At 33.2% G+C, this 12,343-nt stretch overlaps 1 protein-coding gene and 1 long non-coding RNA gene across 3 annotated transcripts in view; both read right to left on the bottom strand.

Annotated features, from left to right (window-relative positions):
- LOC128235252 (uncharacterized) overlaps nt 1-2,421 on the bottom strand; it is a 71,803-nt gene extending 69,382 nt beyond the window's left edge. The window contains exon 1 of one of the 2 annotated variants that reach the window (XM_052950041.1): nt 2,142-2,421. The gene's annotated coding sequence lies outside the window, so the exon portion shown is untranslated. Of the gene's footprint in view, nt 1-2,068 lie in introns of both variants that reach the window. The other variant, XM_052950040.1, reaches the window with a different exon arrangement.
- A 7,193-nt stretch (nt 2,422-9,614) lies between these two features.
- On the bottom strand, nt 9,615-11,915 carry LOC128235167 (uncharacterized). Its single transcript, XR_008261155.1, has 4 exons — nt 11,582-11,915; nt 10,826-10,938; nt 10,543-10,602; nt 9,615-10,181 (listed from the first exon to the last, which is right to left on the bottom strand). It is a non-coding gene; the product is annotated as an uncharacterized LOC128235167 (long non-coding RNA).
- Between the last annotated feature and the right edge of the window lie 428 nt (nt 11,916-12,343).

Genomic DNA, 12,343 nt, shown 5'->3' with positions numbered 1-12,343 from the left:
ATGTGTAATGTAAACGGTTTACTAAATATGAATATTTTCATAAATACAGAATGTCGTCTGCGCCAAAAAAGGTAGAATACCCAACAAATCTTATAACCTATAACTGTTGCCCGTATTTTAAGCTGTGCTTTTTGCACATGCCCACTACAATTGTGATTTCCACCAAAAGTAAAATGTGATTTTGTAAGAAACTGGAAACTTTTGGAAATTAACTTCTATACCTAATGAAAAGATTCGGTACCTTCTGAAGCTTTTTAAACACGTGATTGATTTAAAACAGGTGCCAGATATGTTACTTCTAAAATGAGGCAAGATTATCACGATATCCGATAACTACTAGTGCCCGAGAACTACTCGGCAACTGGTATAGGAGAGATACAGGCGAAAGTATGAAGTGGCAGGGGAAGAAGGGCGAGGAAGGAGATAAAATGCGGAAGTTGAGAGGTTGAAAGCACATAAGAAAGTTTTTGAGATTTAAGAGGAAAAGAGGGGAGGGTGTGTAAAGGGAAGAGAAAGTGTGGGGAAGGGGAGAAAGACAAGAAAGAAATCAATATTGGATAGATCTTGAAACATGTGCAACCACAAACGCATGTACGATCGTGGCTCAAAGAGCAAGAAGGAAAAACAGAAGACAGGAGACAGATCTCCTACCATGCACAACCACACGTACCAGGCTTGAAAACCAGTTCTGCTAGTTTCCATACAAATTCATCCAAAATTTGAAACCCTGGGATTTTGTCATATGTGACGTCAAACATGTGAAAAATATATCAACAACAGCAGCTTGAGCTACAATTATCTAAAATGTAAGCAATTTTAATTAATAGGGATTTAAACACTTTTGAATTATTCAATAAACACTTGTATAAAAGTCGGAAACTGCTTCTCAATCAGTACAGGTGAGGGACCACCTTTTTGCCCATACCAATTATTTGCCCACCCTGTAAATTCTTTGTTTAACAATTCCATTATGATTATTTTTCATACAATTGAAAGTGTGTGTTCAAATGAAGCTTCAATATAGGAAAACTAAATGCAATTATCAGAAAATCAGCAATTTAATTATCATCAATATTGAAATTGCACCAGGTTGCATCATATTTCTTCCAGCCGGGGATTATCAATTATTTAATTTTACTGCTCAACAAAATGGAACAAACAACAGACAACAAATGGAAACAAAATTTACTTTAGCAACATGTTCAGATTCATAGAAAAGTAAAAGAAATAAAATATTTTGTTGTTAGTTTGGATTTTTTAAAAGATATAAGATAAAGATATTTAAAGTGGGCGTATTATTTGTACAGTTCACTGTTGGCCCGTGATTTCCTATTAAAATAAGCAATGTAACAATATAAATCTTAACACTCTAATTATTAGATCACGAGCTAAACTTTTTCCCTGTTGAATTTCATTCAAAATATTCTGTATTTTTCAAGTTATTCAAGAAATATCTCCATTTCGGGCCAAAAAAGGGGTCCCTAACCAGTATAGGAATTAAGATTATAATGTCTTTTTTTATAAGATGACTTTTGAAGTTGAAGACCAAAATTAACACAGTAATGGGTTTTCCATAAAAATACAGGGTCCAAAACAAAGGTGCTCGTCACATTGCCTGGATACAGTAATACATTTTTTTTCATATTTTTATTTTTAATATATTTTTATTTGTTTTAATTTTTTTAATTATTTATTTTGGTCAAAATAGTGAATATGTGTCATTTAAAAAATTATTCCACAATTTTTCATGAAAGAAAATTAGTATTATATATAAATAAATATATAATACTAATTTTCTATCATGAAAAATTGTGGAATGATTTTTTAAATGACATATATTCACTATCTTGACCGAAATAAATAAATAATAAAAATAAAAAAATAAAAATATAAAAAAATATTAAAAATAAAAAAAATATGAAAAAAGTATGTATTACTGCATCCAGGCAATGTGACGAACACCTGTGGTCCAAAATATCAAAATAAATTATACTGTAATCAGATAATATGATTGCATTGGAACAAACGTTCGCAAAAATCCATAATATAACGTTCGATATAAAATTACCTCAGTAAAATCACGTTTAGTGCAATGATAAACTTGTATCCACTTCAATGAACAATCAAGAATGAACACCAACCACTGTCCGTTTAGTCCATAGTTACAGTATAAACAGCCGCTTCGGAGTCTCTGACGATTTTGTTTTGGCGAAGGAAAACAACCGAATGTCCAAATATTAAAAAGTTCCCTGAGCGCGCATTATTGTAGCTATATGTTCGTTGTAGTGTATATGAATCGAATACACCACTAAAATTATTAGAGAAAAGTCATTCACACCAGGCACAGTGTACGTAGAGTTTTTGTTTCGGTCCATAGATTTACAGGAATCCGCCTAATTACCGGAACCAACGGAACTACCGCAATCGAATTATGGATATTTCGTAACATATTTATTTCGTAACCGCTCAATGTTGGTCATTTCGTAACCATTGTTATAGTCAATTCGTAACCGTTAAGAAATCAATTGGTTATATCGTAACCGTTGGCCAATATGTTGCAAACATGATTAAATGTCTTGATATGAGTTTCTAATTTTGCTATTTGCATTGGGTATTAATTAGATAAACATATGACTGAGGAATTAAATTAATAACACCTGAGTTTACAAATATAAGTATACTGTAAATATAAAACATACACTTTTGAAGTTAAATCTATGAATATAATTTTAAAGGTATGATAAAACAATGAAATTAGAAACAGAGTAAGTGACCAAATTAATTGCAGTTTATCGATGTAAATAGCGCGACTAATTAACATTTAATCTAATTGATAACATATTTTGCACTGCAAATTTTGCTATTTTGTTATTATTTTATTTTTCATTTATTATCCGAAAAATTCTATAAAATCTCCAATGAACCTGTCAAAGTTTATATACAATTTAAACATCTAAAGAAACTAGTTTTTTCCCCATTTTTATCCTGTATAGTGTTGTGCTGTTCTGTTAAAACAATTTTTTTGTCTAAATTCATGTCCTTGCATGTGTTGTAATTGCTATGAACACGTATATATGTTTACTGCAATTACCAATGTTGAGTTGAGTTGAATTTGCCAAAGGCAAACATGCTAATTCGCCAATAAATTCTAAAACTATAATAAATGAATTATTTTCAAACTAGCTAGTTTATATATTGGGATGGAAAAGGTATAAGCAGACTGAGCCTAAAACGTAAGATATTTTTAAATTCATAGAATATTTTACCATTTAGACGAAGTTGTATTTATATATGTATTTTTTTCTTTAATAACGTATGTGATATAACCTTAAGGTTATATTTTTTAAATATTAACCGTTTTACTATAGATTTTATTTACTGTGTGGTCTTTACACAAACTAGTTTAAACCTCCAGTAAATTTACATTTTACTGACCGTTCCAAGGCGGTACATAACACTCCTTGATAAACACCCTAGTTTCATATATATATGCCATACACACACATATATATATTATATGTATATATGAAGTGTGTTGTTTGAGAAGTTTTGTGCCGTTGTCCCATGTTTCTGGATTGTGATTGTTTGTTTTTGTGTTCTATGTCTTTGGCGTTGACCCCAGGCCATTAATGGGGTTTTTGTTCAAACTTTCGAATTCTGTACTTGTTTCTGTAGTTTTCATATAAATTTTGACATATGTTATAGTCCAAAGCACCAACGCTATAATCAATGATGCCAAAAATACTTTTTTTTAATTGCGTAAAAGAATTGTAAAATGTAGCGAGCTCGTCGAACGGGTTAACGTTCGTATTTATATGCTAATTTGAGTTTCAAATGTGCTAATATGTTTTATTATGAATTATGTAATTGGAAATTAATAAAAATAAAATGTGAATTTTAGACTTTTTTGTCGGAATTCGGTTTAAAGGTGTGCAAAATGGAATGTACCATTCAAACATGAAACGTGTCGTTCAATAGAGTAACGCTAATTATTAGGTTGTTATTAGCGGAAATTTGAGTAATATCTCCCAATTGGTGTCATGGTTACTGTGCCATACACATTCAGTATCGAACAATACACTTAACGAGGTGATAAGCGTACCATTATCACCTCGTTAACTGATAACTGTTACCATGCGACCAATTGATTTCTTAACGGTTACAAATTGATTACGGGGAGAGTATAAAATCCTGCCCTAAAAGGCCTCTACAGAGGTAAAGGTAAGAATAACACGGTCCTTGGGTCTAACTTTTTTAATTCTTTACCAATTTAATAAATTTTAGTATCGTAGTAAAGAAGAAACAACCAGCTTTCAGAAAAAGTTTTTGGTTCTTAATTACTAGTTTAAAAATATGCTAATATTATCTTAAAGTCATCGTTGAAAATCTCATATTTTCACACAGAGAAACAGGTATGAAAAACACGGCCCTAGGTTCTAATTTTTTAATTCTAGATAAGATTTGGTATTATTGTAAAGAAGAAACAACCAGCTTTCAGAAAATGTTTTTGGTTCTTAATTACTAGTTTTAAAAATATGCTAATATTATCTTAAAGTCATCGTTGAAAATCTCATATTTTCACACAGTGAAACAGGTATGAAAAACACGGCCCTAGGGTCTATTTTTTTTTAAATTCTAGATAAGATTTCGTATTATTGTAAAGAAGGAACAACCAGCTTTCAGAAAATGTTTTTGGTTTTAAATTCCTACCTTTATAAGCTACGCAAATAATGTCTAAAAGTCATCGTTGAAATTCGCGTAAAATCGCACAGAAGCGCAAGTATGGAAAAACACGGCCCTAGTGTCTAACTTTTTTAATTCTTTATCAATTTAATAAATTATGGTATCGTTGCAAAGAAGAAATAACCAGATTTTAGAAAATGGTTTTGGTTTTTAATTCCTACCTTTATAAGCTACGCAAATAATGTCTAAAGGTCATCGTTGAAATTCGCGTAAATTCGCACAGAAGCGCAAGTATGAAAAACACGGCCCTGGGGTGCGTTTCAGATAGATTTTACGATCTGCCATTATCGTAAATTTACGATCATAATAACGACCAACTTAACGATAATCATAAAGGCGTTTCAGAAACGTCTCGTAAACTCTCCGGTCGTACGTAAAAAATAACGATAAAGCACAGCGTTAAAGCGAGTGACCCAGTCTGAAGTGAAATGACGTTACGTCATATTAACCTGATGAGCACCTGTCTTTTTTAATAATAATAATTATAATAATAATAATAATAATAATAATAATAATAATAATAATAATGATAATCTCTTGAAGGGAATCAATTAATGTAACTCTCCTTTTTATAATGATTGACACAAATGATACAAACTCGTGGTCTCTATTCTGATTAACCATCTGCTATTTATGTTACAATTGTATCTTAAGTACATCATCATCCGTGATTTTTTGTGATGGAGGCAGTGGCGGGTTCAGATCGACGTTCCCTTTAAAATTTGTATAATTATAATGAAAATTGGACAACAACAAAATACGTTTTTTTTCAGGCTGGTGATTTTACTTTGATAAGTAAAATATTATAGTATGCGTATTATGAATGTTCTGTAAAGTAAATGCAAACGTGCAGCATGGTGCTGATGATGATAGTCACGAAGATGCGACGACAACGACAATGATGATTTAATAATAATAATGCGACAACGACACTATAATCATAATAATGGTGATGCGATGGCGACGATAGTGATAATGCGGCGACGACGACTAAGATGATGATGATAATAATAATGATGATGCGACGACGGCAATGATACTAATTATGATGTGACGATGACGACAATGACCATGACGAGATGATGATGCGTAGATGTTGCTGATGATTGATTTGGATGATGATGAAGGTGGTTAAGTTGGTGGTGGTGGTGGTTGTGTATGTGTGGTGGATGATGATGATGATGATGATGATGATAATGATGATGATGATGATGATGATGATGATGATGATGATGATGATGATGATGATGATGATGATGATTACTGATTCCAATCATCAACAACCGGCCTTAGTTCAGATAACGAGTAATGAAAACTATATCTCTCTATTAAAGGCTTTAAATTCACAGCGAGGCGGTCTGTTCATGTGCATTATTAATGTTTCAATGGTCTTTTAATTAAAATTATTTTTTCTATGGTCTTTTTTCTATGGTCTATTATTAATGTTTCTATGGTCGACAAAAATACGCCAGCTCGTTAACGTTTTCTGACAATGATCTTCAGAATTGGGTGCCTAAATGTCTTACGATATAGTATCGGCAATGTGATGCGTAAGTATGATAAACGTTTGAAAAGCTATTTTTTGTTATAAATGTATTCAGTGCTAACATTGTTCTATGTTACAAATATTCGTTCTGCATGTTCTGTTGCAATAAGGAAAATAACACAAACCATACAACGAACTGAACATAATGGAACATAAGACAGAGTTCGCATAACACAACTAACCTCTCGATTCTTTTATCCCTAATTTTTTGTAAGACAGTTTTTTTTCTTTTTTAAAGGCACTCACTCATATATTGTTTTACTGTTGAAATTTAGTCGTATTAATAACTTTTATGTACAACCACCAAACAGCAACTCGCAGATACCCGTTTGGGCAAAATATTCTAAATTCAAACATAAGACAATTCAATTTTAATAGGTTTAATAAGTTTAAAACAAATATATTTTCAGAGGTTATTAACATATTTCGGTCCAACATAACTTTTTTCTGTAACGTGATTCAATTAGTATTTACAGCAGAGCACTGTTTATCACGTTTGATGCATTCGGAGCACCTCGGCCAATTTTCATCGAAAACAACCTCGGATGTATTTGGACGGTTTACGATGTCAAAAACCTTTACATTTTACTACGCTGCAAGTAGATCGCGTAGTAATTTTAATTTAGCAATTCAACTTTGTGACTTTACTCTTAGGAATCTCAATTATGTATGCAACAATACACATCACTGGCAAGCATTTCAAACTAGGATTTAAACTACTATAAATGATTAATACTATTATCTAAAAAAATACTAACTACTTCTACTGATGTACCGGCATGTAACCTAGGTTGTTTTCGATGGAAAATGACCGGGGTGTTCCGAATAATGTGTTACCATTGTAACAAACGTTTTATTTACATTTTAACAAAATGATTTGTTTCGATGCCTGACTCGACGAACATAAACGAGTTCCTTTAAACCAAAAGCTTGTCTGTCAGAACAAGCAAGAAATAATGCTATTAAATGAATCATCCGATGACTTGGCTTATATTATATTACACAAAGCCAGACTAATGTGCATTTTATCAAACGAAATCTTTTTCGTCCATTGTTTTCACGTTATCACTCCTAGTCTTTTCAAGTGCTCACAAGGACAAGCAATACTGCCCTGAATTGGGATAGATTGAGGAAAAATGGAAAACCAGCACAGTGTAAGTGTTAAGTAAACAAACAAATTAGGTAAAAAAATAAGGAAAGTTGGAACGGGCGAGGCGAGCTAGTCGTACTAAGTTTCAAGATTTTACCCAACATGTTTAAAATATCTTATAGCTAAAAGGCGCGTAGCTGCCTATACGCGAGTACGCGGCGGAATACACATGATTATGACAAAAAAACAGCCAAAATTGCAGTATGCGTACTTGACTACATGATTCTAAAACCGTCCATTTTCTAGTCCTAAGTAAAGCAACTCAGAACGCCCAGAATGCACAAGACTGCACCATGGTTTTCAAAATAATCCGAGGGGGCATGTCCCTGGACCCCCCCTTGCATAATTATATGAATCCACATGAATAAAGGGCTAGCTACGCCCCTGGTGTATAACCTGTTTCGCTTTCTCCGCCCAGCTTGATCTTTGAGATTGTATCTTATATGTTGTAAATGTCTTAGACCCAATTTGAGAAGGCGGGGAACCAAATTAAATGTCATTTCTGTAAAATTGTTAAACTACAAATCTTAATAACGACTAGTCTTGGTATTAATCAAAGACTGAAAATGTAGGTTATAATTCAACAATAATCTCTGCTGCCTACCAAATGTTCGCATTTTAAATGATTGAAAATGTTCATGTTCATTGTACATGTATAGATTATGTTTGTATATTTTCTATATGTTCGAGAGGACCTAAATGCATTGTTAGAATAATCGGTAGTTGAGGAATGGCCACTTTAAATAATTTATAATTAAAAACAATATGCAACCACAGATATGGCACTTGAGTTGCTTTTGCCAACCGAGGGAGACAAGAACTAGTCTCACCCCGCCCCCCAATTTGAATTATTACCCGCCCCCCAATTTGAATTATTACCCGTCTTTGGGAAACTTCCCCCAGGCAAATCTACCACCAATAATGACCCTCATTGCCCTCCCTCTAAGAGTGCGGACTCTGCAGACCCCACCGGCGGTGTGACTACATCATCCTCTGAATTAGGCACCTTAACCTTCATATTTGCCCCATTTTCAGTTAGAGATACCATGACAACGAATGGTTGAACCTGTACCAGGCGTGGATCAGACACAGAAACAGCCTGTTTGGCCAAACGTTACCTGGGAGAATTCTCTGAACTTTATTTTGGGCCCGGAGACTGTTCAGCCTCGGCAAAAATGAAATCTCTACTCTTGTACGACAGATAAAGCACCCATCCCTTTTCCAAAAGGACGGACCCCCGAACGTGCCCCACCCCTCTCGAAGTTACTACCAGAGGAAGCATTTCTACCTCTCTGAGCTAACCATTTGACCGACAAATTGGCATTATTTGCACAAACAAACCTAGCTACCCGCCTCTCAGACTTCAAATACTTTCCAATTAGAGGACCATCAAACTTTACCCCCACGGTTTATCTTGGGCCTTCCTAACTTTCGACCCCGGGGCTGCATGATTCAGGTTCAACCATCTTGTCATTATGAACCACGTCAAATCTCCCCCTTCGCGCGTACTCTTACGAATTCCTATTAGGGTTTAGCCACCTCCAATTCCCTTGGTCGGCCTCCTGGTGTTACCAGAAAATCCGATAAGTTCAAGTTCAACCCAGCCGGTAGAGTCGTAGGAATATAAGTAATCCCCTAACATGTGTCTTAACCACTACCTACAGGTGTGAAACTCAGATATCTCACCTCAGATTATATAAACCCATAGAACCATGCAATCACCCACAGGGGTCATATTCCCCCGCGTTTTCCGCCCCATAGCTCGCGGTCCATTGTCGGAGTCAAGGTAAAAACCCTAAGTTAACACCCGATCCTGGACGTGGCGAACCAATAGCAACATTTTAATGCCCAATTTTCTGCACTGCTGACCCGATTCCCCTGATGCGGTACATGAAACATTGCCCTAACCGGTACTTGGGATCTGTATGACTGAGATAGATCCCGAGGATAATTCACGTATTCACAAAATGACTAAAAGAAATACAGCTATTTTACAAGCTGGTCTCATCAAAACACATTATTCAACAAAAAGTATCTTAACTGGTGCAGATTGCCATAGTGGTTAAGTGTTCAGAGTTTCATGCAAATATTATCTATTATCTATTTCAATCATGTTATGATATACAAGTGAGTATACACTTTATATAGCATTCTGTGTTTAAACATGAGCCAGTAAAAGTAAAAATAAATGTATTTAGAAATATCAAAAGATTCACATAATTTCTATAAAAGATAGTATGAAGGTTTACATGATCAACAATGGTAGTGTGTGTTTTATATTTTATCATAAGTTTGAATAAATGTATCATTTCAATTTTCCTATATAATTCAAAAGTGTTTTAATCCTTAGAGGAAACATGTACAACTCGATATACATCACAGTTGAAACTGTATAAAAATACATATATTTTTGAAAAATCTAATGCTAATGGCTTTTAAATGCAAAATCAAAAAAAAAAGGAAAAAGAAATTTCAAATATTAAATGAAGATTACACACAAATGCCTCACTGCCTTTTTAACCGTTTAAAGTATTATGCTGTATTGGGATATGCAATTAATTTCAGGTTCTGTTTAAATATATCTGTAGTTATCTGTTGGGTCTGGTATCTCCAGTGTATGTAGGTATAATGTACTGTTCTGACAAAGTCTCCTAAATCACACTGGAACTTTTAAGGTGAGTATCTTGAAGACTGACTCTGGGCATATTCTAGATGTTTGAAACATTGTGATTTCTCAGTGTCCTGAAAAAGACAAAAGTTATAAAATATTGTTTAATACAGCACAATATAATACATTTATGAAAACGCCTTTTAATGGTTAAACTACAAGTAACACATAATTTACATTCCCATTTTTCAACTGAAATAGTATGCATATTTTATGATAATTATTGTCTTTTGAAAAAAGAAATAAGTGGGGTATTTAAGAAAACATGTAAACACCATTCTGGTCACATTTTATTTCTTGTTTAATGTTCATATAAGTTAAATAACAATTATGTTATACCAGTTAACTGCTCAAAGTAAGATGCCCAACATCATCTTATTGTATTATTCATAAAATTTGTTTATATCCGATTGCATTTTATCATTTCCTACCTACTTTTACACTGCCCTCCATTGCCATCTTGAAGCATTCCTGGTAGTTTTTTTTATCATGAGCCTGAAATAATTAACTAAAACAAATATTTAACAAGCAAAAAAACTAAATAAATGAAAACATATTATATCAATAAGCATTTGTACATAGCCTGTACATTAACTGCAGATATATAATATGGTTTTGCAGTTCAGTTTCTACATTAGTCCTTATGTGTTCATATGTTGAATATACCTGTTATATTATTCATAAAACCAACATTAGAATTTAATTCCCTTTTCCATACCATTATTAAACAGAGGTCAATGAAGAGCACAGCATTTTCCACCAAGACCATGACACTTCTGCTGTCAATTTTCATTTCAGTTTTTATTGTACACTTGGCATCAAATGGTATGACTGAAAAGACAAGATTTAACCTTTGTCAGTTGAAAACTCACATATGTACTATACTACAGAGTTCTTCATAAACCATAGGATACCTTACTAAAACAAGTTTCAATTACAAGTAAAGGTGAACTAAAATGATTACGTTGTCACCCGATAGTGTTCATGGTATTAAAGTAGCCAATAATCAACTTATTTGTTGTGACAGTGTTGTTTACATTACTGTACAGTATATTTATATATATTTAGCAACAGTTTTAGATTAGTTCTGGCTTCCATAACTTTAATGTTGATATTTATTTTTTTGATGTTTACAACCAAAAAGGTAATATATAACGTGTTCGTTGAAGTTCTTTAGCTAGTTTAAGATGTGCAAAAATAAGAAAAATAATAATGTTATATCCTGACATGATAAAATGGTAACACTGTTTAATAATTCACTGACTACATGCCACAAAGACCGGTAATATTACAACAAAATATGTACAGACATTTATTTATCCGAATTAAAAACCATCCGAAATAGAAAAATTTCAAGAAAATGTTTTACATAACATATAAAACAGCAATGGAACCAAATCAAATTCTACATCATATTCAATGTTTTAGATGTACACAATATCAGCACATTTACTAAATATAACAAAAAGCTTACATCTTCTACAGTTAAAATCCTTTTTTTGACAGAACGGCGAAAATAGAACATTGTCGTACTGTTTTCAGCTATTTTTAGACATAGTTTATAAATTCCACACCAGCGAACATGCTACACGCAATATTAAACTCTCAAATGTTGGTAAAAAGTAAAAGTATACTTTGATATGGCGAAAATCTTCATCCGCCATCTTGATCGTTAAGTTAACGAGTGCCTCTTACTGGTCGTAGGTTTACGAGCAAAATTAACGATAAAGCAGGTGCACGTTGCGTCTCTGAAACGGTGCCGATCGGTAATTTTGGTCGTACTACCAAAATCAGCTAACGATCGCCTTAACGATCGTCTCTGAAACGCGCCCCTAGTGTCTTACTATTTTAATTCTTTATCAATTTAATAAATTTTGGTATCGTTGCAAATAAGAAACAACACGCTTTCAGAAAATGTTTTCGTAATTAAATTCCTATTGCAAAAAGTTACGGTAAAATTGCCTTGAATTCATCTTTGCAAACGCGCTATACCGTTTCCTGATCAAACTCGTGTTTAATTATTGAATATGAGCAAAGTTTAGGTAGGTTGTTTATTTGTCCATACCATGTCTGTTTATAATTGTCGATTATTCTTTGCCTTATAGGTATTATATCAATAGATAACGTATCTTGATTAAGCCAAATGTTTGTCATCCCAAGGCGATTCAATAAGATTTGTATATGATAAGCCCAATTATTACCGTTATACGTAGTATCATTGTTAATGTCATCACGT

This window comes from Mya arenaria, chromosome 5 (genome assembly GCF_026914265.1).
Source record: "Mya arenaria isolate MELC-2E11 chromosome 5, ASM2691426v1".
In the NCBI taxonomy this organism is placed as follows: domain Eukaryota; kingdom Metazoa; phylum Mollusca; class Bivalvia; order Myida; family Myidae; genus Mya; species Mya arenaria.
Note: the sequence above shows the minus strand (reverse complement) of the source record. Positions and strands in the feature narration are given on the sequence as shown.